At 44.4% G+C, this 13,196-nt stretch overlaps 1 long non-coding RNA gene and 1 other non-coding gene across 2 annotated transcripts; both read left to right on the top strand.

Annotated features, from left to right (window-relative positions):
• Positions 1-9,810: 9,810 nt before the first annotated feature.
• Positions 9,811-10,964, top strand: LOC147413306 (uncharacterized). Its single transcript, XR_015184070.1, has 3 exons — positions 9,811-9,841; positions 10,064-10,165; positions 10,944-10,964. It is a non-coding gene; the product is annotated as an uncharacterized LOC147413306 (long non-coding RNA).
• On the top strand, positions 10,587-10,725 carry LOC147413307 (small nucleolar RNA SNORA47). Its single transcript, XR_015184079.1, has one exon. It is a non-coding gene; the product is annotated as a small nucleolar RNA SNORA47 (small nucleolar RNA).
• Positions 10,965-13,196: the final 2,232 nt, after the last annotated feature.

Here is a 13,196-nt window from a genome sequence, read left to right as displayed (position 1 = left end):
TCAGTGTGCAGCTGTAAGTGCAAATCCTTCCTCCGAGTATTTTTGAAATCTGATGGCATGTCACATTGGCAAATAGGCTTAAGACTGAAATCAGTCCCAGATAAGTAAAACAGCACTTCCAGACTCCGCATCCAGCCCTGGCCAGGTGAAGATCAGCCTCTCTTTCACCACACTGTTAACAGTATTAGGACAAGTATTTTCACCACATGTGACACCTTCTAAAAAATTATTATTGCAGTCACAAATGAACAGTCAAATTGAGATGACCTCATGGGTCCAGCAGAAAATAACAAGTGAAGAAAGAAAGAGACGTGTGGATCTGAGCTGGTGGGAGAACAACTATGCCCTTTGTACTCTCTGGTCTGTACATCACACAAACAAATTGAAGCTTAAAGGGTTGCCTGCATGCAGAGTTGTAGGGTCTTCTTTCAAAGTGTGAATTAAAACCTGATGTAGTTGATTTAGTGCAAAAGCCAGCAAGAATCAGTCTTCGCTTAGTTTAAACCCAGCTTATTTTCATTAGGTTTAGGTCAGACAAGCACAGGCTTACACTGATATATGCCATTCAGCCCAATGTAAGGTCTGCATGCAGGCTTACAGAACTCTAAATAACCTACCTCAATTATGTGCAGACAGAACCTGCTCCCAGGTCTTGTTGAGGTGATGGACTTCAAGCTACCATAGGTGCAAACCCCCTGCTTGCAATTCACTTCCTCCCGATTTTCTGTAAACAGTCTGAAGGGGCATTACGTTCTTGGAGGATCTCAGCAACATCAGTCCTGGCAGCTTTATTAGAATATAAATTTGTTCAATTTGTTCACCCTGAGCAATCTTAGGAGGCTAATCATCAAAACTGAGCAATGTTAAAGGGTAGGTCTGGAGAAAGAGTTGTGCTTAAAAAGAAAATCTTGCTCCAGAGCTTTTGACCTGCTGAGGATTGCTTGACCACGTCCACAGGTGACAATCCACAGATCTACAGATTATAGTTCTACATAACCAGAGGTAAGATGGCCAGTATGAAGGATAGCGTTTGTATAAAACAGAACTGGTGGTGTAAAACCATATAGCTGGCTCTATGCTGGTTTACATCAGCTTAAAACGCCTTTGGGTTTTTAGATGTGTACATAGGTCCTTACAAAAGAGTTAATATTTCATGGAGGGATGCTCACTTACTAGGTTTTTATTTCTCAGTAACAGATGTGGTACTTAAATCAGTACTGCATGTTGTTATATCAGCCTCCATGTCAGGCTCAGATTGAAGAAAGGCTGCTGGGGATACATTCTCTCCTGATTAATCTGAAGATAGAGTGCTTTTTTTTTTTTTTTCTTAATGCAAAGAGGAGACCGAAGAGAAACGTTTACCATCCTAGCTCTGTTTCTACAGGAAAAACATACATTGGACAGCAGTCAGCACTTCTCAGCAGGAAAGACTGAGACCAAGAACATGGAGAGATGTGAAATCAGAGAAGAAATTGAAAACACAATCATGGGAGATAAATTAGAAAAATCATTTAGAAAAACTCAATTTCCTAGTAAGTTCTAGTTAGTCTCACAGAACGAAATGAAATGAAATGCAAAACAGGGAGTCTGGCTCCATCAAGATGCAAAGGTCACACAGTATGGAAGCCAGTGAAATCCTCTGAATTCATTTAACTCTGAAAAAGCCTTCAGAAAAACAAAAGCTTCTGTTGCTTTTGCAAATGGCTGTAACGGCTGAGCCCGAGAGGTGTACCAACAACAGAATAAGGTGCAAACTCAAAAAAAAACCCCAACCCAAACACAAGTGTTTTAAAATTTACAGTTGAGGGCAGAGAGCACTTCAAGTGATAAACTGATTTGATAGACTGATTTCATATCTACCTGACCCATAAGCCAGTCCCTACCTGAGTGATCCAACAACATTGCTAGACTGCTGCTGTACATGTTCCTTGCAGCACACAGGAAACAGCAGGGAGAATAGGGCTGGAAGAAGCTCCAGGAGATCTACCCTGGCTGCCTTCTTGGAGGCAGGACTTGGTACAAGATGTGGACCCACTTGGGACAGCTGTCTAGCTTGCTGTTATAAACACGCACCCATGGAAGGGGAAAGTTTTCCAAACCCAGCCATTTTCTATTGCATATTAGGCTCCCTTATACTTGTTCTTTCCCTCATAGATTTGGCAGATAACTTGTAACCATCCTTTTCAACACCATGCTTCCAAAGTCTTTGTCCACGTCTATGCACTCTTTTTTAGGACAAAAAAATCAAATTCTTCATCTCGACCTCCGAACCATGTCTTCCAGTCTAATTATTCTTGCTATGGTCCTCCAGACTACTTCCAACTTCTGGCACAGTACAAGGTGGGTGGTGGGGAAGCACAGAAAAAGAGGTTCCTGAAGACCAAATGAATGCGCAGGCTGTTTAGATGAAGTTGTAAATAATCAAGAAAACCATTGATACTCACTTGGTGAAATCAGCCTTTGCAGAATTTCTAACGCTCTTCTGACATGTAGACAAAGGGCTTTGGTTCTGCAGAAGCCTGAGGGCAGAGATATATAAGTCACTCTTTCAACCTGAGACAACCCAGGTCTCTTGTCCCCCATGACCATCAGCCAGACAAGCAGCTGCATTTTCAGATGTGACTGCAATTATAAAGAACGTTGAAGCCACCAGATTGGTAAGAACAGACTCTCTGCACCCCTTCAGTCTGTCTCTGCCTCAGCTTCCCGTAACTGCTCATGTCAGGCCAGCATAGGAATCTCTTCTGCATCTGGGAGATGTTGTGCAAGTGTGTTCCTCTGTGCTATTGTTCTGATCATGATCTCCATTGATATGGCCAGGCTGGAGATAAAGTGGTCTCGCACCTAGGTTGCTGCCCTACCAGAATGACACAATGGTATGCCAGTGCATAGCTACTGCATGACCGCTTCTGACAAGAAGCAACAATGAAAAGCATAGAAAAAATTTAGCACAGGGAAAATTTATTTGTATGGAGTTGGGGTTCTCAAGGTTGGAATCTGATCAAAATACTTCCATGTGTGCTGAAAAGCTTATGGAAACTTTTAACAACTCAAAGAAGTTAAGATCCTCCTCTGGAAGTCTGTAGCATAGTAAGACACTGGCCTTGTACTGATCAGAGTCTTCAAAGATTAGTTCTGGGCATAACAGCACTAAAGCACGTTGATTGACTTTAAACACATGAATAACCAACAGGACAGACAACATGGCTTCACTAAGGGCAAATTGCACCGAACACATTTGGTGGCCTCCTGCAACGGGGTTACAGAGTAGCTGGATAAGGGAAGAGCAACTGACATCATCTACCTGGACTTGTGCAAAGCATTTGACACTGTCCCGCATGACATCCCTGTCTCTAAATCAGAGAGATATAGATCTGATGGATGGAGCCCTGTGTGGATAAGGAATTGGCTGGATAGTTGCACTCAAAGAGTTAGGGTCAATGGCTTGGTGTCCGAGTGGAGACCAGTGACAAGTGATGTCCCTCAGGGGTCAGTATTGGGACAGGTGCTGTTCAACACCTTTGTTGGCAACATGGACAGTGGGATTGAGTGCACCCTCAGCAAGTTTGCCAACGAGACCAAGCTGTGTCATGTGGTAACATGCTGGAGGGAAGGGAGGCCATCCAGAGGGACCTTGACAGGCTGGAGAGGTGGGCCCATGCAAACCTCATGAAGTTCAACAAGGCCAAATGCAAGGTCCTGCACCCGGGCTGGGGCAATCCCAAGTGCAAATACAGGGTGGGTGATGAGTGGATTGAGAGCAGCCCTGCAGAAAAGGACTTGGGGGTGCTGCTAGATATAAAAACAAACATGAGCCAGCAATGTGCGCTTGCAGCCTAGAAAGCAAATTGCATCCTGGGCTGCATCAAAAGAAGCGTGGCCAGCAGGTCAAGGGAGATGGTTCTCCCCCTCTACTCTGCTCTGGTGAGACCTCACCTGCAGTGCTGTGTCCAGCTCTGGAGTTCTCAGCACACAAAAGACATGGATCTGCCCAAGTGGGTTCAGAGGAGGCCATGAAAATGATCAGCGGGCTGGAGCACCTCCCCTGTGAGGACAGGCTGAGAGAGTTGGGGTTGTTCAGCCTGGAGAAGAGAAGGCTCTGGGGAGACCTTATAGCGGCCTTCTAGTACTTCAAGGGGGCCTACAGGAAAGGTGGGAAGGGACTCTATCAGGGAGTGTAGTGACACGACGAGGGGTAATGGTTTAAAACTGAAAGAGTGGAGATTTTGATTAGCAATTAGGAAGAAGTTCTTTACTGTGAGGGTGGTGAGGCACTGTAACAGTTTGCCCAGAGAAGCTGTGGCTGCCCCCTCCCTGACAGTGTTCAAGACCAGGCTGGATGAGGCTTTGAGCAACCTCGTGTAGTGGGAGGTGTCCCTCCCCATGGTGGGGGTGTTGGAACTAGATGATTTTAAGGTCTCTTCCAACCCAAACCATTCTATGACTTTATAATTCTATGACTTGAAAATAGCATGTGACTGATGTGCTTATATTTGAAACCATAAAAGAGTAATTTATTCAACTGTTGGCACCACTAGCTGCAGCTTCTCCAGCCTCATTTTCATGCACTAGTTGTAACTGCAGAGCTGAAGCACGGATGGTGCAGTGCAGGCAGCATAGGAATCCTAACAGTGAAAAGAAGGGATGGTCCAAGGAAGAGCATGGGATTTTTGGGGCAGACCAGAAGATGTGAAGAAGAGTCATGAGTAGGAAAAGGGAAAGAGAAGAGAAAAAAATCTGATCCAGTTGCTTGCTAGCTAAGCACATTCCCTCCTGTGCAATAAAAGCTGTAGAGGGACTTTGGAAGTAAAGACAGCATGAGAATATAATTACACATTAAATCATGAAGGAAGAAAACTGCATTGAAACAACACCGTTAGCACCATGCAGTTAAGCATTCAACAGCTGGAAATTCTGGTGAATGTTCAGGCAACTGTTGCTCTTGCATTTCCGCAACACTTGAGGGCCTGACTACAATGTTAACAACACACTCTTCATACCGATTTTGTGGGTTGTATATCAGTGTGCTAAGCTACGTTTTGGTTACTATTTCCCATTCTGATGATCTAAGGCTTGGGATCTATTTCTCTTCTTACTAATAGCAGGGTAAATTCCAGGTAACTGCATTGAACTCAAAGAGTCACAATCATTAAAAAACAGATGCAAGCATCAGTGAAATGATATTCTATTCTTACATAATCAACAGAAACTTAAAGTGGTGAGTAGCTGGCAAAAAAATACCGCTGTGAAAGCCTAAAGTGAAGACTCCTGTCTTCACTTTGCAGAAAATGATTTTTTTACTCTAAATGAGCCTTGTAGATTCCAAAATATGCTTTGTAAAATCATTGGTAATTGTCAGATGATTAAGTCACTCCAACTAAAGCCAGTAAAAAATTGTGCCACTGCAGCTGTCAAGAGTTATGGATTTTAAGGCTCTAGACTATTTTTAACGGCATGTAAAGGAATATAAAACATCCAATTATTCAAATGAGAAATATGCAATCTGAAATGTGCAGTGTTTTGAACATAAACAAGCTTCCTGACACCTGTAACATTGCTGCAATTTGGCTGGCACTATGATTACTCCAACTATTAGTGCAGCTGTCACCTGAAATTCTCAATACAAGCAGGGGGTAAGTGCTTCATTTAGGTGAGCAAACATACCAGGGCTTCTAAATGAATGACAATAGAAAGATCTTCCTTAGCTAATTGCTGTGGTGCACACACAGATTTTGGCAGGAGTATGGTGCTGTGAAAAAGGAACACATTTCTCGGTTTGGGGTCGTGTTGCTCCTCCAATGTCAGACATAAACATTTTAATTTCTCCTCCAGCTTGCAGAGTCAGGGCATGTGTATATATGTGTAGATTTCTGTACCAACACCCATGCTATTATCTATTTACTAATACTGGCCTATGAGCATCAGGGGCCAGATCATTAGCTGACAGAGGTTAGCTTGCACTCACTGAAGACACAGTGACATCCCAGTTGAGACTCCTGCCCTTATATTCCAGAATTCATAGGCTGCTCTTTTGAACTTTCAAACAGAGGCACACTGTCTGTATTCATGTCTGCACAACAAAAACTTCTTCCTTTCAAAGCCAGACAAATAAAAACTAAGGTGAACAAGATAACATGACTCATTAGTCAAAATCCCCCAAGAAAAAACATTCTTTACCTAAATCAGTTGTGGCAGCTATTAATAATCCTGCCAGCTGTTACAGGAGGCCTCTTCAAGTGTACTGGGATCTCAACTTAAAGGTCTCCTGACAATGCATCCACTGCAGCATTTTAAAAATAAGCCTTACACTCAGTTAAGCCTTCTTAATCTTTATTTGTAATGACTAAAGTGATTTATCTAGGCTTCAACAGTTCATTAGTTTTAACAGTGAATACTGGGAATTGGAATATTACCATAGCCAGGTGTCAGCAGTGTCTAGGGGAAAGGAAATACTTTCCTGCATGCAGGTCACAGGACAGTAAGGAAACAGGTGAGGCTCATGTCACGTTTTGTAGACAGTTGTTTAAACATTTCTGCAATGTTCCACCATCCCTTTAATAACTCCAAACACACAGATTTGGAAGAACCAGTTAACCTTGGTCTTTGCAGAAGGTCTGAGGAAGAACAAGCAGCAGCTACCCAAAGTGAGAATGACTACAAACTTAAACCACATTCAGTTTTCACTCAACTCTGGCTGTGGCAAAATGCAATGTAAATGGGCATTTGAGTAAACAAGGTGCAGATTTCAACTGTCAGCCCAGTGGCAGGGTTTCTGCAGGGTGCCACATGTACGGACACGTAGGAAAGCAGATAAAGCTGAAACTCATGGTCATCTTTCACATGTATCTCTCTGTTCAGACAAAACAAACACAGATCTCAATCTGTAACAAACCCCAAATACTGCAAATTCACCAGAAGAGCTATCCTTCTTCAAATATCTCCAAAATTTGACACTAAAGACATTTAGTGGATAAAGGTATTTTAAAGAAGTTGTGATTTTCCTCCTGGTCAGCAATTTCCAAGTTGAGCCTTTGTTGTATAGACACATGTCTAAAATGGTCAATTTATCTTGTGCTCAACCAGAACAAACTCAAGAAGCCCATCTCTAGAGCTTCCTCATTATTATTTCCACACCATACTGACCTCCTTGGCAGAAAGCTTAACAACTGCTCATGGTCAAATAACCCACCCAGTCAGAAGCTCTGCTGTCCCACAGCAATCACAACCAAAAAACCCCAACCTCTTGGTTGACACAGATCAGAAAATCTCTCCAAAAAATCTCCAAACAGAAAACATACCTCAAAAATACCTTGGCAGTGTTTTCCCTGACACTGCCTTTGTGGAGGATCAGTGCACCCACATAACACTGAGCAACTGCCTACAAATAGATAGTCCTATCCAGACCTGCCTCAGAGCAAAAGTTCGGGAACACCAGGACTTTGCACAACGTCATGCAACAGAGAATTGCTCTTTATAAAGCAAATGACAATGTTTCAAAAAGCTGAAATGGTCCAGTGCTGTACCACTTGTGCATCATTTTTTTTTTTTTTTTTTTTTTTTTTAAAAAAAAGTTACTGTTTCTTTGTTAGGCTGCATAGAGGAATGATGGACTTGCCAGGCTGGAGGAGGGTGTTGGCCTGTGGCACCTGCCACAATGGCACCAACTGCTTCAGGCAAGTTTTGGTGGACTTTTGTTCTTGCCTTTCTACTCCATAGGCTGGCATTTACACTAAAGAGTAGCCACTTTGGTACTTTCCAAAACTGCTGTTTAATATTTACCATATCGACTCATCACATGCTTGCTGTTCTTCTTGCAGCTGAATCTCTTCTGGGTCATGAATGCTGACCTCAAGGATATCTGGTGAAGGATAGGCTGGACAGCAGATGGTTTCTTGCTACTAAGTCTTAAACTGCCCACTCTCCTTGGGTTTTTTTGGTTGGTTTTCCTGCTATTGTTAGATCAAGACTACTTTCTGCCTGCCTATGTATGTCTATGGCCTCCACCCCTGTAGTATCCAACTGTCAATCAGTTCTTCACTGCATCTTTGGGGTAATCACAGAATTGCAGAGTGGTTGACGTTGGAAGGGACCTCTGGAGATCATCTTGTCCCACCCCCTGCTCAAGCATAGCCACCTAGAGCCAGTTGCCTAGGACCATGTCTAGACAGGTTTTCAGTATCTCTAAAGAGGGAGTGAAAACAAGTAGTATTATTCCCAAACAGAAACATTAGGGGTTTGACAAGGAAGTCAAGAAACTACAGCTACTGTTTTGACTCACACTAAACCTTGCTCAAAATTGCTGGACACTTTAGAGACTATTCCTGCCCGGTGGTGGTACAGGCCGAATAAAGGTAAAAGGCCAAAAACCAAATCTGGTGAGCCATGTGATGGTGGTAACTTAAGTAAGTATCACAGTTTTATTTAATCAGCACTTTGATATTTTTTTTTTTTTTTTGCAGCGGGTAGAAAGTAGCTATATGAAAAAAAACGATAATCTAAAAGGAAAAAAATTAGCCAGGGGAAACAAAAAGGAAGAAGACAGTGAACGACTGATGGGGGAAAAGGTTGAAGATGAACAGGTGATAGTGCAAGACTCAAGGTGCTACAAAATGTAACCTAATCCCCTGTGCAGACTTTTGTCTCACAAAGCCAAATCGTTTAAGCATGGCCAAAGCACACTGTCTGCTGTAGCAACCAGGCTTGACGTAAGACTACCAAGACAAGGCCAGTCCACTATTGCTGTTGGTTAGAAAAGCGAGGGAAGAGAGAGGGTGAGCAGAGGGAGGCTGAGGAGTAGGGGCTGTAAGGCATTTACAACAGAAGGGCAGGGAACAGCAGACTAATGGAACAGCAGATTAATGGCTCTGCAGGACGAGGTGCTCTGCCGGCCCATGAACTGGCTGAGGCTACTACTATGCTGGCTCCCTTGCTGGGCTATGCTGGCTCCTCCTGACATTCGTTTCTCAGGATCAGTATTGAGACTCCACTCATGCATTCGTAGGATGATTTCTGATTCTAAATGTTAAAAAAAAAAGTCATGTAGGTGTATTTGTAAACTAGCATCTATGGATCGTGGTTTTCTTTTGTGACTCTTTGGCCCCTGGTCATGTTGTCCTCCTGTGATGGATTCCCTACTCCTTTTGCTCCTCCTGAGCGGCAGGGTACCACATCACACCCCACCTCCCAATTCTCTGCCGTTCTCGGAACTCCTGAGCCCGCGGCAAAGCTGGGCAGCCGGCAAGCGCCCCCGGCGGGAGGCTTGCGGGGAAGTGGAGGAAGAGAAGAACTTCTAAGCGTGAACGCGAGACGCGGATGGCGGACCGCGGCGTCGCCGGGCTGGGCGGGCCGCGCTCCTCCCTCGGCCGCCCCCGCGCGGTGCCGCCGCGGGCAGAGCGCCGGGAGACGAGACAAGATGGCGGCGGGCCCAGCCGCGAGGTAAAGGCCGCCCGGGAGGGGCCGGGCCGGCTCCGGGGCCGTGCGGCTCCCCGGGCTCCGAAGCAGGGGCTGAGGCGGGCAGGCGGCTGGCTCGGGGTGGGGAGGGGTAGGAGGGAAGCGGCGGGAGGTGTTGCCGGGCCCGGCCCGCTGCCCGGCCTGCCTGGCACAGAGCGATGTGTGCGCGCAGGAAGGGCCCCGCCGGCGGGACTGCCATAACTGTCCTTTTTCTCCCTGCCTTAACCAAGGAGCTTGAGGAGCAGCAGAAGAGGTGGCGTGTGTCCTGCTCGCAGTGCTGAAGTAACACTGAGACACTTGAGCACAAATGGATGAAAGTGGATGGTGCCCTGCTATGCTGTAGGGCTGTACCACGATCAATGCTAGCTGGGCCACAGGAACTGCTCCGCAGGTGTGTTCATTGGCAGGGAGGTATTGCCAGATAAAGTAAGATGCAGATGAAAAACATTATAAAGCAGCAACTGGATGTGAAAAGATAGCCACATTCAGTAGTCACAAAGATATGCAGCACTTACAAAAAGGCCATGTAGAACAAAACCTGTTGGTATGCTCATTTAAATACATCTTGTTCGTAACAGGATGCTATTTTTGACATCTCTTTCTGCTGCTATAGGTTTATCAACTGGCTTAAAGCCCGTCAGGTACACTTCATACAACCTGTTGCAGCAGCAAAAGATCTGTACTTGCTAGAACAGAAACTCCAGTTTCATCTACGGTAAGTTTTGTAAAAATATTTAGTATGCATACAATAGTTCAGAGCCCCTGTTGGCATAGGTGTTTAGCCCAGTGACTTTCACACAATGATGAATGTACTCCCTGTTTGTACTTCCCAGCTGGGTTGTTCAACACTGAAGGTACGAACATACCTACTCTTGGTTTATTTTAAATTTCAGAAATATTTTTGGTAAGTTGGTGCTTTGCAAAATCCACTATTAGGACTATAGAAAATGGTTTATATAAACTGATGAATGTAATGTTATTCTTAACAGCTTTATTGTATATATTCACGAGCAATATTTATATTGCTCGTGAATATGTACAGTAAACTGCTAAAACTTGACATTGGATGTATAGAAAAGCAACTTTATTTAAGTGATCAATATTAAGTATCATAAGGTGGAAGACAACAGGATGGTTGGAGGACTGAGAAGGTAAGACAGTTAAACTTTATGCTGTATCTTACTGGTTAAAGCCTCCAAAATTATAGTAGTGCAATGGCAACTCATGTTCCCCTCCTGACATGAGGGAAAGCAGTACTGCGTTTGCACATAAAGCTTACACACCATAGGTGGCTTTCACTTAACTCATTTGTACTTAAAACTTTCTAATAGGTCACTAACGTAGGGGATGAAAAGCCATATTTAGCTCAATACAAGTTTTCCCACTCAATAAAGGCACACAACTGCTTGATGAGGATTAGTCAGACCTTATTTTCAGTTGTTTTGTTAACAATGCTGTGTTTGTTATTGGCACCAGTTTTTCCACTTTCCTAGGTAGCATCAAGAGGTAATGGGATTTGTCACAGCAACGCTAAACTGAGACTAAGCTTCAAGCCTTCATATGGAACTGCTTTTGAAGGAGGAAGCTGCAGTACTGAAAGCAGTCAGTGCTTGGCTGCACGAGACCATGCCTCTCACAGAAAGCAAATGAGGTCTTACTTCAAAAACTATGGAATGCAAATTCAATTAAATCCTTTCTTTGCAAGGCAACAATAAACCAGTGATTGACTTTTCTTAGAGCTGTTACTTGAATAATTGGAGAAAGGGAAAGCTAAGGTTCCTACTAAGGTATGTACAAGATGTCTTGCTCTTAAGATTTGTAGTCTGATTTACTATGAAGACCACAGAGGTCAACTTTTTTTAAAAAAGGCAGAAACTTTCTTTTAGCATACAGGGTTTTTCCTCCTCGTGGTAGAATCACCTTTTTAGATGTATGATGAACTGAAACTTAACATGCAGCTGTTTCATACAGAACAATTTTTTTTTCCACACCTGCAAATAAGTAGCCTCTGAAAACATGAAGTTGTCAGTATAAAGGAATGCAACAGCCAAGTAAGCCAATAATTCATAGCTATCACTAAAACAGTAAAAAAATAACAGCTTACAAACACAAAACTGATTTTAACTAAATTAAGCAGTAGTGCTGCAGGCATTCGGCATTCAGAGTGTTCGTAACTTATCTTCAGCTCTATACTGCTGAAGTAATTCGTGCTTCAGGTTGTTAAACTTGTGTACTTCAGTGATTTAAATAACATAGATTGAATATTTTGCTTTATATTGGGTCTGTATTCGGTTTGCCTGGCAAGGTTTTGGTAGCGGGGGAGCTATAGCAGTGGCTTGTGTGAGAAGCTGCTGAAGTTTCCCCAGTGTCCGACAGAGCCGCTGCTGGCCAAGGTCGAACCCATCAGCGACAGTGATAGTGCCTCTGTGATAGCATGTTTAAGAAGGGGAAAAAACCCTCCTCATCTGCAGCCAGGAGAGAGGAGTGAGAGTATGTGAGAGAAACATTCTGCAGACACCAAGGTCAGTGAATGAGGAAGGGGAGGAGATGCTCCAGGCACTGGAGCAGAGATTCCCCTGTGGCCTGTGGTGAAGACCATGGTGAGACCGGCTGTCCCCCTGCGGCCCGTGGAGGTCCATGGTGGTGGAGCAGATACCCATCTGCAGCCCCTGGAGGACCCCATGGTGCAGCAGGTAGATGTACCTAAAGGAAGCTATGGCCCTCTGGGAAGCCAGTGCTAGAGTAGGCTCCTGGAAGGACCTGCAGAGAGGAGCCCACATTGCAGCAGGTTTTCTGGCAGAACCTGTGACCCTGTGGGGGACCCGCAGTGGAGCAGTTGGTTCCTGAAGGACTGCACCCTGTGGAGGGGACCCACGCTGGAGCAATTCATGAACTGTAGCTTGTGGGAAGGTCTCATGTTGGAGAAGTTCGTGGACTGTCTCCTGTGGGAGGGACCCCACGCTGGAGCAGGGGAAGAGTGTGAGGAGTCCTCCCTCTGAGGAGGAAGGGGCAGGAGGGACAACATGATGAACTGACTGCAACCCTCCTTCCCCATCCCCATGCACCACTGGGGAGGGAGGAGGTAGAGAAAATTGGGAGCGAAGTTGATCCTGGGAAGAAGGGAGAGGTGAATGGAAGGTGTTTTAAGATTTCATTTTTATTGCTCATTGCTCTACTCTGATTTGATTGGCAATAAATTTCCCTAAGTCGAGTCTGCTTTGCCCATGATGGTAATTGCCAAGTGATCTTCCTGTCCTTATCTTGACCCGTGAGCCTTTCATTACATTTCCTCTCACCTGGCCAGCTGAGGAGGGGGGAGTAATAGAGCAGCTTTGGTGGGCACCTGGCACCCAGCTAGGGTCAAGCCACTGCAGCATCTAAAATACTGAGATAAATAGGTAGCAACTTGTCCTTGTTTTTTTACTCAACAATGCTTGACAGTTGCCTGTGTGATCCAAAATGATGGTGAGACTACCAGGTCTCCTTTACTTGGACATGTATCAGAATTTGTAACTAACTGGACTAAACTGGGATTGAGTTTTTCTCAGTTCAGAAAAGCACTCCTATCCAGTATATGCACAAGACAGTATCAAGAAGCACACTGCTTAAATTGACAATGATTTATTGTGTTTAGGAACATTCAATAAATACCAAGCTTTTAGCTTCAGTTTGGCAATCCTTCCCCACCAAAAATCGGTTGGCTGTTTTTTTTCTCCCTGGCATAAACTCCATTGCCAGCAATGGAT

Source organism: Leptosomus discolor, chromosome Z (assembly GCF_034619465.1).
Source record: "Leptosomus discolor isolate bLepDis1 chromosome Z, bLepDis1.hap2, whole genome shotgun sequence".
NCBI lineage: Eukaryota > Metazoa > Chordata > Aves > Leptosomiformes > Leptosomidae > Leptosomus > Leptosomus discolor.
The sequence above is the reverse complement of the archived record's forward strand: the minus strand, read 5'-3'. Positions and strand labels throughout refer to the sequence as shown.